Source organism: Nicotiana tabacum, chromosome 19 (genome assembly GCF_000715075.1).
Source record: "Nicotiana tabacum cultivar K326 chromosome 19, ASM71507v2, whole genome shotgun sequence".
Classification (NCBI taxonomy): Eukaryota; Viridiplantae; Streptophyta; class Magnoliopsida; order Solanales; family Solanaceae; genus Nicotiana; species Nicotiana tabacum.
Genome location: NC_134098.1, coordinates 2,951,910 through 2,965,446, shown reverse-complemented (window position 1 = coordinate 2,965,446; position 13,537 = coordinate 2,951,910).

The window sequence follows — 13,537 nt, the reverse complement described above, 5'->3', positions numbered from 1 at the left end:
GATTTCGAGAAAATTTGGCAAGTTGCGTGTGCAGGATCATGTCAACAATGAAGAAAGAATCTCGGTGGATTCCAAAAAATTTGTAATAGTAGCTTCAAGCTAAGTGGGAGAGCCCCACCGTCTATGATTGGATTGCGTAGTGTCAACTTGTGCGGTTTCTGGTTATTGGTGTATTGGTGGGTCATTGCAACTAAGTAAAGAAAACATCAGTGGTAATTTGAGCAAAGTATTTGGGGAGTGTGTGCCATATTTGGCCTTATCAATTCATATTCAGGTTTTTGGAAGACTCAGAGTTTATGCTTCGTGTAGATGTAATGCACAGGAAAGTGAAACAGTCGGATGTTTCCTTGATAAAGTGTCCATGTGCTAGCAGGGACTTGGAATTGATCGTGTTTGGGAATAAATCAGAGCAAGTGACTCTCAATAACGTTCCTAGTGGATTCAAAAATTTAAAGTGTGGTGTCTAAGGATCTCGAGTCTATAGTATGGTTGAGTATCGAGCTTTTGCAGCAGATTATAAAACAGGGCTTGGAGTACTCTACGTTATCTTCAGGTTCTGGTGTAATATTAGAGAAACAGAAGAAAATAACTTCGGATTCATAAAAGAAGTATCAGAATGGGTGTACCTATTGAAGATGTAAAAAGTGCGCACAAGAAGGGATATGAGATAATTAGTGGTTTTGAAATAGAGTGGTCTCGTGAAATAAGGTCACTTGGGATGAGTGCGGATTTGAGTTCGTGATATAATGAATGGAGATATTATTATTTCTAAGGCAAGTTGAGAATAAATTGAGAAAAGACGGGTCGGCTACCAATGGTTGAATCAGCATGATGGTGGCAATGATCAGTTCCTTCAGCGCATTGAATTATGCGTGTGATTTGTGGCGGTACGTGCGAGGCTTGACGGCCGTCGTAATTGATTTTATTTGGAGGAATTCAAGTATTATGACATGTTATGTGTAGAGGGATCCCAGAAGAGTTATGGTGGTGTAGACCACTAGTTGATGCCGGTATTTTCTGCGGATATGGGAATTCAGTCAGGTGTTGCAATGGTTCTCTTGAAATAAGTTAAGTAGAAGGTTTTTATATGATGAAGTGTTTACCCTATTAATAGTTAGGGAGTTATGAGGGAATTCTTGTACTCCGGCGCATTTGCGTGATTAAGTGCACTAAGTAGCATGGAATTTGAAAGTTGAGGATTCAAGATTTCGGTTCGGCGTTGACAAGGATGTCATGAGCTCGGATGAGCAGGAAAAGGATTTAGATGTTTAAAGTAATATGGTATTGTTTTTGGCATCATCTAAGGTCGATGTCAGGTGTAAGAGACCTTGTGTATTGATTTGTGGATTCTTGATATACTTTACAGCATTAGTGTAACCGGTAGCATGGATGTGCAAACTTGTTACCTGGTGCGGAAGGTCGTGGGAGCGTGTCTCACAGAAAGATTGTGTGAGAGTGACATGTAGTCACTTGATTGAGTGAAGATTGAAACCAAGTATAAAGATTGTGGTAATATCGTTGATTCGAGAATTTATGCCTGGAGAGCGCTTGGTTCATTTGGTTGTCGACTGTGGAAGTATTGTTCCGGTTATGATGGCTATTCTTGTATGTTATGGGAAAAAGGGTTATTATGGATACTTGAAAGGTTATTAGCCTAGACGATGCGATCAGAATTGGCTTGAGGTCTGTGGATGGATTTGAATATGAATGGGCTCTATATCAAGCCAGATGTGTTCATTTCAGCATAACCGCTCCCTATGGAGGAGTATTCAGACATTGGATGTCATTTCGTCGTCGGTTATTTCATGTAATACTATATTGTGCCGTGTGAGTTGCGAAACGTCTTGATAAATTTCTTAGGTGTTGAGGTTCCGCATAGCGATGGTGTTATATGAGCAGGATCGCTCTCGAGATTCAGATCATATATCGCACCTTAGTTGTGCTTGAGTTTTGTAGCGTATGGAGCTGTCGGTCCTTTCAAGGATGGTATTATGCACTTAGCGTGCTTGTGTCCGATGCTCGGATATTTTGTAAGTAATGAGCATACTAGCTCGGTAAGTATTTTTTTTATAGATGTTTTTTTTGTGCGTATCTGGTTACACGCCGCAATAGTATGATGTTGAGTACAGTTCCCTATATTCTATTTTGTGTGTTTTGTGTCCCATTTTCTGAGGAAGGTTCATGACACCTTTTCAGTTGTTTAATTAGTCATGTGGGTTGAGTAATCCTTTTCATAGTCTGTTTTTCTTATGTATCGCAATCGAGTCTGTAGCTTATTAGATCATTGTGGCGTCATATGAGACTTTTTGTCATGTTTGAGGTGGCTTATTGCCCGAGCAACTTATACTAAGTGAGATGAGGTTATTGGATCTGGGATCAGTACGATCGGATTATATGAAGTATAATAAAGAGCAAATACCATTATTTGGTCCATAATGAGGCAATGGTTCTTGTCAGAAGGAGAAACTCAATAATTTGTTGGCTCACCAATTAGTTATGAATTTCTACACATTTCTTCCATCATGGAAGCAATTCAAGAGTTGGAACATGAATTATATGTATCATGAGGTGTGTTGTGAACATCAGATTCGTGGAATTTTGGCTATTGTTATCGGAGGATGATATTATGATCATGTGAATGGTGCAGTGCATGGTCTAAATTCAACTAAGGTATGCAACCCTGTATTGGTGCATCGTGTAGTGATTGATACAGTGTTCGTAGGTTGGAAACATGCATAGTAGAGAATTCTGGATGTTAGAATTGGGCTCTAAGGCTTAATCGCCTAAATAAAGGGGAGAATCTTTAGATTGTCTCGAGCTAATGTGCTCAATTGGGTGTGGTAGCACGGGTAGGTGCTCGAAGTGTTAAACTGTGATTTTGGATAACTCCGGAACAGTCCTTAGCACGTTCGAGGACGAACGTATATTTAAGTGGGAGAGAATGTAACGACCCAACCGGTCGTTGTGACTGTTAGAACCCCGTTCCCCTAAATAAAACTTTCCGTATGTGTTTTTAATGATTTATGACTTGCGGGGATAGTTGGTTCAGGATTTCGAAGTGTGTGAGTTGAAATCGGAACACTTGGTTTCTTAAGTTAGCTTTAAATGGACAAGTTTGACTTCAGTCAACATTTTGAGAAAACGACCCCAGAATCAGGATTTGACGGTTCCAATAGGTTGGTATGATGATTTTGGACTTGGGCGTATGTCCGAATCGGTTTTTGGATAACCCGGGAGCGTTTTGACGCTTAATAGTAAAAGTCAACTATTTGAAGGTTTAAAATTCTTTAAATTTGGTTTGGAGTAGGATTTTGAGTAATTGAAATCCGTTTGGAATTCCGAGTTTGGGAATAGTTCCGTATAGTGATTTCAGACTTGCACGCAAATTTTCGTGTCATTCCGAGTAGTTTAAGTATATTTCGGCGCATTGGAAGTAAATTGAAAAACTTGAAATTCTTAAGTTTGAATCAATTTGGTTTAGGGTATGATTCTTAGATTTGATGTTGTTTTACACATTCTGAGAGTTCGAGCGAGTTCGTTTTATGATTTCAAACCTGTTGGTATGTTCGGGCGGGGCCCCAAGGGTCCCGAGTGTTAACCGGATGAGGCTCAGACCAATTTTGGAAAATTAATCAAGGACTGAATCTCCCAGCTACTGTCATAATCGCACCTACGCTTGGACAGCCGCAGGTGCGAGCCACCAATTGCAGGTGCGAAAGAGAGGAGCCTTCCCAGCCATCGCAGATGCAGAGTAATTTGGCGCACCTGTGAACGTGCAGGTGCGAAGGTCTTGTGTGCAGAAGCGGAGGGATGCGCAAGTGTGAAGGAATGGGCGCACCTGCGCTTGCGCAGAAGCGAGCTCTTCTTATGCAGGTGCGGAACTAGGAAAAGAGGAAAAATGCTCACCTGCAAGGAATTTCCGCAGGTGCGAAAGCCGCATGTGCGGTACTCCTTCTGCAGGTGCGAAAAACCTGTCTGAAGAACCTTAAAACGGACGAAAACTCAGTCCATTTCTTTCTATTTTTCATCCATTGTTGGGCGATTTCAGAGCTTTTGAGAAGGGGATTTCAATTAGCAATTGAAAGGTAAGTTAATTCCACACCCCTTGAGTTAAATATATAGATTATAGGTAGATTATAACTAGTAAATATTAGAAATCAAAGATTTAGATGAAAAACCTAGATTTTTATTTAAAATATGAGATTTTAACCACGAAAATAGTTATGGAATTGGGTAGAAATTATATATTTAAGTTCTTGAGATTATGGGTAGCGTTTTCATCCGAAAATTTCCAGAGTCCGAGCACGTGGGCCCGGGGTGAATTTTAGAAATTTTACCATTTTGGATAAGGTAATTTATTTAATAGATAAATTTTGAATCATTTAGCATATATTAATTATTTTGTATAATATTTGGATAGTTTCGGATCTTTCGGCATCGAATCACGAATTCAACGCGACGTGGTAATCGGAAAGTGGACTTAGAGACGAGGTAAATCTCTTGTCTAATCTTGTGAGGGGAAAATTATCCCATAGGGATTAAACTGAATAATTGTTGCTAATTGCGGGGGCTACGTGCGTACGAGGTGACGAGAGTCCGTGCATAGCTACTATTAATGCTAAAGTCCGGATAGTTTAGGACTCAAAGTATGAATTACATGTGTACATTGTATTCTTTGTTTAATTAATATTAATTGATATATATGAATATATTGTGAATTGTCAGATAAAGATATTAAAGGATGGAAATCTCATATGCTTGATTTTCTGTTTAAATTAATTAATTATTAAAAGAAAATTTTCTTCCTCCCGAATTTATCTTTAATAAATATACTCTCTTCCCAGAGGTACATAAGAAAATGTCCTCCTTTCTTGTGGAGCGGGCCGAACGCCTCGGTAGGATAAATGCATCTATGGATTGTGTTGTACGTCCCTCGGCAGTGTACGCGACACTCTGGATCGGGTCGTACGTCCTCGGCAGAAATCGCGCTTAATAATAATAATTACACGATACCTTAATAGTTTATTTCAGCTTGCGAAGTTAATTGATAAATTGGAGAATCCTTGGAATTTAATGAATTATTATTTCCGTTTGTTAGGGAATTAATTGTTATTCCTGTAAATGAGATTAATTGATAAATTAGAAATTATTTGAATTGAAGGAATTTAATTAATATATTGAGAATTATTGCATTTGAAGGAATTTGATTATTTCTGCTGGTTAAATAAATTATTGTAAATTCTGTGAATCATGCTGATTTAGATATTCTAGTTTTATTTCAATTATTATTATTGACCCATAGTGAGTGTCAAAGTCGGCTATCTCGTCTCTACCACTTCGAGATTAGGCTTGATACTTACTGGGTACACGTTATTTTCGTACTCATACTGCACTTGCTGCACAGGTACATATATGTATAGCGGCCTTGTGGGCGCAGAGGTATGGTTAATAATTGTGGGGACATAGGTGAGCTGCATTTTATATTACGATCCGCAGCTAACATAGTCTCCTTCAGAGTTATTATATTTTCGTGTCTAATTTGTATTCTGGACATATGTTGTATTTTATTTTAATTCCCTAGTAAATGCTCATGCACTTGTGACACCGGGTTTTGGGAATGGTTGTGAATTGTTTAGAAATTTAGTTGCTAAAAATATTTATCATTTACTCTATGAGTTTTATATTTACAATTTCATTAAAGAAATTTTTATTTCAAAAATACTAAAATGAGTAATTAAGTTAATTGATTATGGTTGGCTTGCCTGACAGTGGTGTCCGACGTCATCACGGCCTTTTTGGATTTTGGGTCGTGACACACCCCCACCCCCACCCTAAAAAAACAAAGAAATAAAAGAAGAAAGATTGAAGGCGCACTGGTGTATCATAGAAATCTAAACTACTTCTCTATTTTTGTAACAACTCGACCGGTAGTTTTGAGTATTTGCATTTCTGTTCGATGGTTCGAGGGCATGAGTAGCTCCGTATGATGTATTATGACTTGCGTGGATCGTCGGTTGTTGTTTTCGAGTAGTTGGGGATTAATTTGGAAGGATGATTCTCCTTTTGGAAGCTCTTAAAAGAGTTGACCAAGTTTGACTTTTGCATATTTGACCTCAGATCGGAGTTTATGTGGTTCTGTTAGGTCAGGATGGTGATTTTGGACTTGGTCGTGTACCCAAATTTGCATTTGGATATTTCTACAAGGTTTTGGCACTAATCGACGAAAGTTGGCAATTTGAAGGTTTGAAATATTCATAAGTTTGACCGATAGTTGACTTTGATGATATCGGGTTCAGATAATGGTTCCGGGAGTTGGAATAGGTTAGTCATGTGATTTGGAACTTGTATGCAAAATTTGAAGTCATTGCGAGTTGATTTGATGAGGTTTGGCACGAGTTGTGAAAGTTGAAAGTTCAAAAGTTCTTCAAGTTGATTTGGAGTGTGATTCGTTGTTTTGATTTTGTTATGAGTGATTTGAGGCCTCGAGTAGGTCCGCGTTATATGTTGGAACTTTTTGGTATGTACAGACAGGGTCCCCAAGGGCTCGGGTAAGTTATGGACATGGTTCAGATCATTTTCATCTCATGTTGCATTGTTGAAGATGGCATGGTGCTAGTGTTTCTGCATCTGCAGGAGTTTGGACGTAAGATGCAGACATATTATTGAAGAAGCGAAGGTGGCCTGGTTGTCGAGAAGTCGTAGGTGCGTGGAGCTGGGCCATATCTGCGGAAGCGCAGAAGCGGGGAATTAGTCGCAGAAGTGAGAATGTGTGCAGGAGCAGATTAAGGGTTGCACTTGCGATGTCATAGAAGCAGAGATATTTCCGCAGGTGCGAGAGTTCGGATTTTAGTGATTTTTTGAAAAAAATGAAGTTTTTGTCGCAAAAGCAACGCCGCAGAAGCGACAAGTGGTCCGCAAAAGCGAAATGTTTAGGCAGAAGCTTATATATTCGAGGGTTTGTTCATTTTGTCATATTTTTAGTTGAGCACCTCGGATTTTGGTGATTTTGGGGGCGATTTTCACTACATGGATTGGGGTAGGTATTTTTGACTCGGTTTTGATTATATTCCATGATTTCATCTTCAATTTTGGCATTTGATTGATAATTTTAAAAGAAAAATTGGGAGTTTTTGTCTAAACTTCCCTAAAGTGAATAATTGAGTTATGAACATCGATTCAAGTCGGATTTGAGTGAAATTAGTATGGTTCGACTCGGTATTGAACGGATTGTCAGAACTTGTGAGATTCGTCTACGAGCCCGAGTTTAACTTTTTGGTTGACTTTGAGTATTTGATTAAAGATTCGACCTTTATTAATTGGGTTTGTTTCCTAAGGCATTATTTGATGTTTTGAATTACTTTTGGTTAGTTTCGAGCCGTTCGGAGGTCGATTCACGCGCGGTGGCGTTTCTAGAGTAGTGTTTGGCTTACTCGGTAATTGATTTGGCTTATTTGAGATAAGTATCATAGCTAAACTAGGTTGAGGCACTAGTTGCCTAAGTTTTTGTGATAGCTGCGTGCTATAGGTGTGCATATGTGTGGGGGACCGAGCCCATGTGCGAGCACTGGAATATTTATCCATGCTCGGGGTAGTGCTTAGGTTATGATATGCCTAGAATTGACTGTTAAGCTTTAAATTATAATATTTCTCATATTTGTAACATTGTTGTGAGCTATATGAGCCATGTTTGATACTACATACTAATTCCCTAAATAAACTTGGTGATTGTTATTTTTTTGATGAAATTGTCGATTTGAGTTATGATAGCACACTTTGCACATGCCTACTTTAGCATGCCATTATACCAGTCCATGAGTATGAGATTTGATATTCATTCCCCATATACATGTATTCCTATATATTTGCTTCTGTGTGATATGATTTGGACTGGAAGTCTGCGACCACGCCGGGCGGATTGTGTTATTATGCATGTGACCATGCTAGATGGATTATGATATTGAGCATGTGATCATGCACGGCAAATTATGATATTGTGTCGGTGACCACGCCGGGCAGATTGTGATATTTGCACGTGAGTTGCCCATGCATTACGTAAGTTATCCGTGCGGTTGATATTATTAGCATAAGAGTTGTCTATGCGGATCTAGCTATTGATATTATAGCATACGAGTTGTATGTGCAGTTAATATTATTAGCACGTGAGTTGTTCGTGCATCGTGTGGATACGGATCCATCCTCCTAGGGCCACCCTCTCATATTTCTCTCTTGATGGTGTACACACGGATTATGAGAAACCGACGTGTTTCTTGTTGATGTGAACTCGGGGAGAGCTGGTTACTATTATTTTGGATCGGGTTGCACGTCGCAACATGCTTTATTGGCTTACTGTTATTTGGACCGGATTGCGCGCCGCAACAGGCTAATATTTGGTTATTGCATTTCATCTTTACTTGCAATTTTCTTAACTATTTACCTGATTTACTTGCATATCTTCCTTATATGCTGGATTGTTGACTAAGCAAGATACTTTAAAACAAAGAATTGTGAGCACCAAGTTGGTTTTACATGAGATTTCCTTATTTGATCATGTATATGTTCTATATTTAATAAATTTATGAACTGCACAGGTGGTCACCGGGTATCATTTATAGTTCTTGCTTTTATGACCTCGTCGAGGTTAGTTAGGATATTTATTGAGTACATGTGGTCGATTTTACTCATACTACACTTCTGCACCTTGCTTGCAGATTTTGGAGCTGATGTTATTGTGAATGACGGGAGCTGACATTGAAGATATATCCGCGTTCCGATTATAGCTATCACTTGTTCTTGGTAGTTCTAGATTTGAGATTCTGTTTATGTATATTTCAAACAGATGTCATATCATTTCTTATCAACTTTGTAATTCTAAGTCTTAGTGGCTCGTGACTTGTACTACCGGTCATTGGTTTATTGTATAAGAATTGAGTTATTTCATCATTTATTTCTTGGTAATCTCATTTGGATTGTGTTTATGGATAGTTCGCTTGCCTAAAGGGTTGAGTTATGTGACATCACGGCTAGTTGGATTTTGGGTCGTGACAATTGTTTTTCCCTTGTTTTTTTTTTCCTGTGAATACCCCAACCCTGCGTAAATACGGAATATTTTGTGAACCGGACTGTATTTTTTTTTTTGTATGTGTGTAAAAGAAGAAAGACCAGTTAGTGGTAATTAGTACCTACTAACTAATCAAGAAAAACTGTTGGTATATACTTTTTTTGTGAAAGACTGATTAAACTTAGAAGTTGTGAACTTCAAATCCTTAAAATATCGTACCAATTTTTTATTTTTTAAATTCCTCCTTTCCATAATTAATCTAGTTAGTTGGTTGCAATTTTGGATAATGATTTAACACTTAATTATAATTATTAAAATTGAAATGAAAACTGATCTAAAATTCCCTTAACCAGAAATAGCCTATCAATAAAGCAAACAAATCTTGAAAACACAGCAGCTATTTGCTTATAGTAAAATTCGTTCACCTACTGATGAGCAGGAAAATTTCTAACTTCTAAGCTTCTCATTGCCCATAACAAAAGCTCTAGTCTTTAACATATAAAAGACTGACAGTGGGCTATTCAAATAATTCATTGCTTGTAATTCACTTCACTCTTCACATGCTAATTTATGTACTATGATACTTCTCCCGTACGAGTCACTGATTCTACGGCTCTTCAAAATGACAGTTCGGTGCACGAATTATTCCGTATTCATGTAAGATTCGAAAAAGAATCGAATTCAAGAAAAATAATGTAGACAACATACCCTGATACAAGTATTAGTGGCTGATTCCACGGCACGGACCGATAAGACAACTTTACTGTTGCTCAAAGATCTTCTCTATATAAGTAATAATTAAATTTATATGTGTCATCATGTGAAAGAAAATTTAAATTAGTATTAATTAACCAGACAATTACCTATCTTATTTTCTAGGTTACTAGTTTCACGTATATTCTAGGTTACTAGTTTCACGTATAATGAAAAATATTACTTAGTTTCGCGTATAATAGTGTAAAAGTTTATACTGTTATATATAGAAATTACGCAACAACAACAATTAATACATCAATCGTACACAAAAATAATAAATATATAGGCGTTGGTTAGGGTCAGCCAAAGTTGATCTTGAAGAGTTTTGATCTATTTACGTTGTTTGACGCTAGTCCCACCTAAAACATTTTATTGTTAAATTAAAGCAAAAATAAATTGGAGTAGAAGGCTATCATTCTCTTTTATATTTGTATAAAATTAGATCCTCAACTCGAATAAAATTGACATGTTTTCGGCATGGTCACTTTTCTGATGAAAAAATTATGAAATTCTCATAACCATCACAAACAAAGGCATGTAAAAATGACTAGAAAAGGGGAAATTTGGTTAATTCTCAATCTAAAATCACCTACTCTAATATCTAAAATGACTAGAAAGAATTAGATTTAGAGTCCGAAACCAAAATGTGGTTCTTTTGGATTCAAAGAACCAAAATGTGTGAAAAAAAAATATAATTACCTTTTTATATATAATGCCCTTTTAAAGGGCGCTATACCTTAACGGCCGTTTGCCCGTTAAGGTATAGCGCCCTTTAAAAAGGCGCTATATTTGAATTCACATGGCGCAGGAAAAGCAGATAAATAGAGTTTAATGTATTGAAAGAGGAGTAGAGTATTGGGTGGTGTAATGGTTAAAGGCTAGGTATGAAGTTGGTTTTGGTCTTGAGGTCGAGGGTTTGACTCCTTCCACCAACATTATTTTGTTTTCCTATTTCTTTTTCATTTTTCTTTTCTTTTCGTTATTTGGTTTAAATATTTAGATATAAATACTTTAATATTTATAATTACTTTTCAATGTAATTAAAATAATTTAATTTTATTAGAAAATTATGATTTTTGAATTCATTTAAAGTAAAAAAAAAAGAGAAGCCTTTTATTATTTTGTTAAAAAATCTAGCGACATTTTTAATAGTTGTTATTTTGTATTTTACATAAAACAAAATTATTTTTTTCTCCTTTTATTTTCAAATTAGAATTATGAGTTTTATTTTATAGTTAAAATTTTCATAAGAGAAATTTAATTAATATATACAGTTTTATATATTACTTGGAATTATTTTATTTTTTAAGATTTTTCTTTTAAATCTAGTTATTAAAATTTTAGTTATTAATCAAAATTCTAATTATATTTTTCCTGAAATGTATTTTTTTATTTCTCCTTTTATTCCTTGGCTATTGTAATTGTATTATCCATTTAACATTTTTAAATAAGAATATGGTTGTTCTTTAATCCATTAGGATTATTATTAGCTAAGTAATGGAATATAATTCTTATATTCTTATTAGGAAAACTAATTAAATGGTTGCTCATAGGCTAAATTTTTTCTAATAAGAATTATCCTAAACTAAACTAAATATAACCATTTAATTTATGAAAAACCATTTAATTAATTTTCTAGACTAAATTTTCATAAACTAAACTGTATTATAACCATTTAGTTTATGAACAATCATTTAATTAATTGTCCTGATAAGAATATAAAAATCATAATTCATTACTTAGATAATAATAACTCTTCGATTATAATTTTAAAGATTAAATAGTTATAATAATTTATATTTAATAATAAGAAAATTATAAGATTTATAATTAGAATTTCGATTAATAAAATTCATATAGTGTAAATATAACTAAAATTTTAATAACTAAATTTAAAAAGAAAGATATCAAAAAATAAAAAAATTCAAGCAATAGATTAAACTATATATATTATTCTCTTATGAAAATTTTAACTATAAAATAAAACTCATAATCTAATTTGAAAACAAAACGAGAAAAAAATAATTTTGTTTTACGTATAATACAAAATAACAACTATTAAAAATATCAATAGATTTTTTAACGAAATAATAAAAGGTTTCTCTTTTTTTTTTTACTTTAAATGAATTCAAAAATCATAATTTTCTAATAAATATTAAATTATTTTAATTACATTGAAAAGTAAATATAAATATTAAAGTATTTATATCTAAATACTTAAAATAAATAATGAAAAAAAAATGAAAAAGAAATTGGAAAACAAAATAATGCTGATGGAAGGAATCAAACCCTGGACCTCAAGCCAAAACCAACTTCATACCTAAAATTTAACCATTGCACCACCCAACACTCTATTCCTCTTTCAGTACATTAAATTCTATTTATCTGTTTTTCCTGCGCCATGTGGATTCAAATATAGCGCCTTTTTAAAGGGCACTATACCTTTACGGGCAAACAGTCGTTAAGGTATAGCTCCCTTTAAAAGGGCGTTATATATAAAAAGGTCACTATATGTTTTTTTCACACATTTTGGTTTCGGACTCTTAGATTTATCCCTTTACTTTCATATTGCAGTAAAGCCTCTCTATACAACATCATCATTTGTTCAGATATTTTTCGGCATTTTTTAGTGAATGAACTGTTATACACCTGTAACTTTGACTGTGATAGAACAAAAATTATCCAAAATTAAATTTTTCCTTATCTAATGTTACATATGATCGACAAGAAAATTATTCAATTTAAAATCTCAAAAGATATACATATTTTACTAATTAACAATTAAAGAAAGCTAATATATTATTATTAAATCCATACTCAAATGTATAAATATTTAAACTCTACGGCAAAAATGTTAAAGCTACTAGAAAAAATAAATTCTTTCAAGATTAATTGAAGAACTTTATAATAGCTTGTAGATTTCATTCTCTTACTAGCGATATAACGCGTGATTGAGAAAAAGTTTTGTCCAAACTTTCGGCAGAAGGGTATCCGACGCCTTTCCCCTAATGCAATCTAAGAGCTTAATAGTTGAATCTTCTATCTGAATATTTTTTGGCATTTGTCCAATGAAAAACATATCATGTGAAGATCTTCAAATCTTATGTATTATGGAAGATGAAAACTTGTTTTTTGAAAAATTTCCAAGGAAACTCGCAGCCACTACCCTTCGGGTGCACACTAGGTAACCTGCTCACTTTATAATCGCTCTCAAATCAAATAAGAGATGTAAACACCACTAGGCAAGATGAAAACTTTGCTCAATGGAAAGATTTTGTGTAGATTTTTAGAATTATTAGTAATCTTAGAGATACTACATAGTTATTATAGAGAGGTAATTTTACAAAGAACGTTCTACTATATAATGTGAATATTATTGTTATAGGTAAAATGCTGTTATATGAAGGTAAAATATAACTTAAAAATCGATTTCGATGGAAACTTAGCTTTTATAGTGAATGACTGTTATATAAAGATGTTGTTATAGAGTGATTTGACTGTATTTTTACGTACCTATAATTAACTACATAGTTTTACCTCAATTTTGTCAATAAATATCCTTTTTCCCGAAAGAAAATTAAACCTTATAAAATTCTTTTTGTTTTTTTCAACAAACTTTCCCTATTTTATATTTTTCCTCACACCCAACTACCTTTTTCCGAAAGATAAGCCCCTAAATGAAAGAGACAAGAAAAAAGAAAACAAAATTCCATTTGTTTCCAA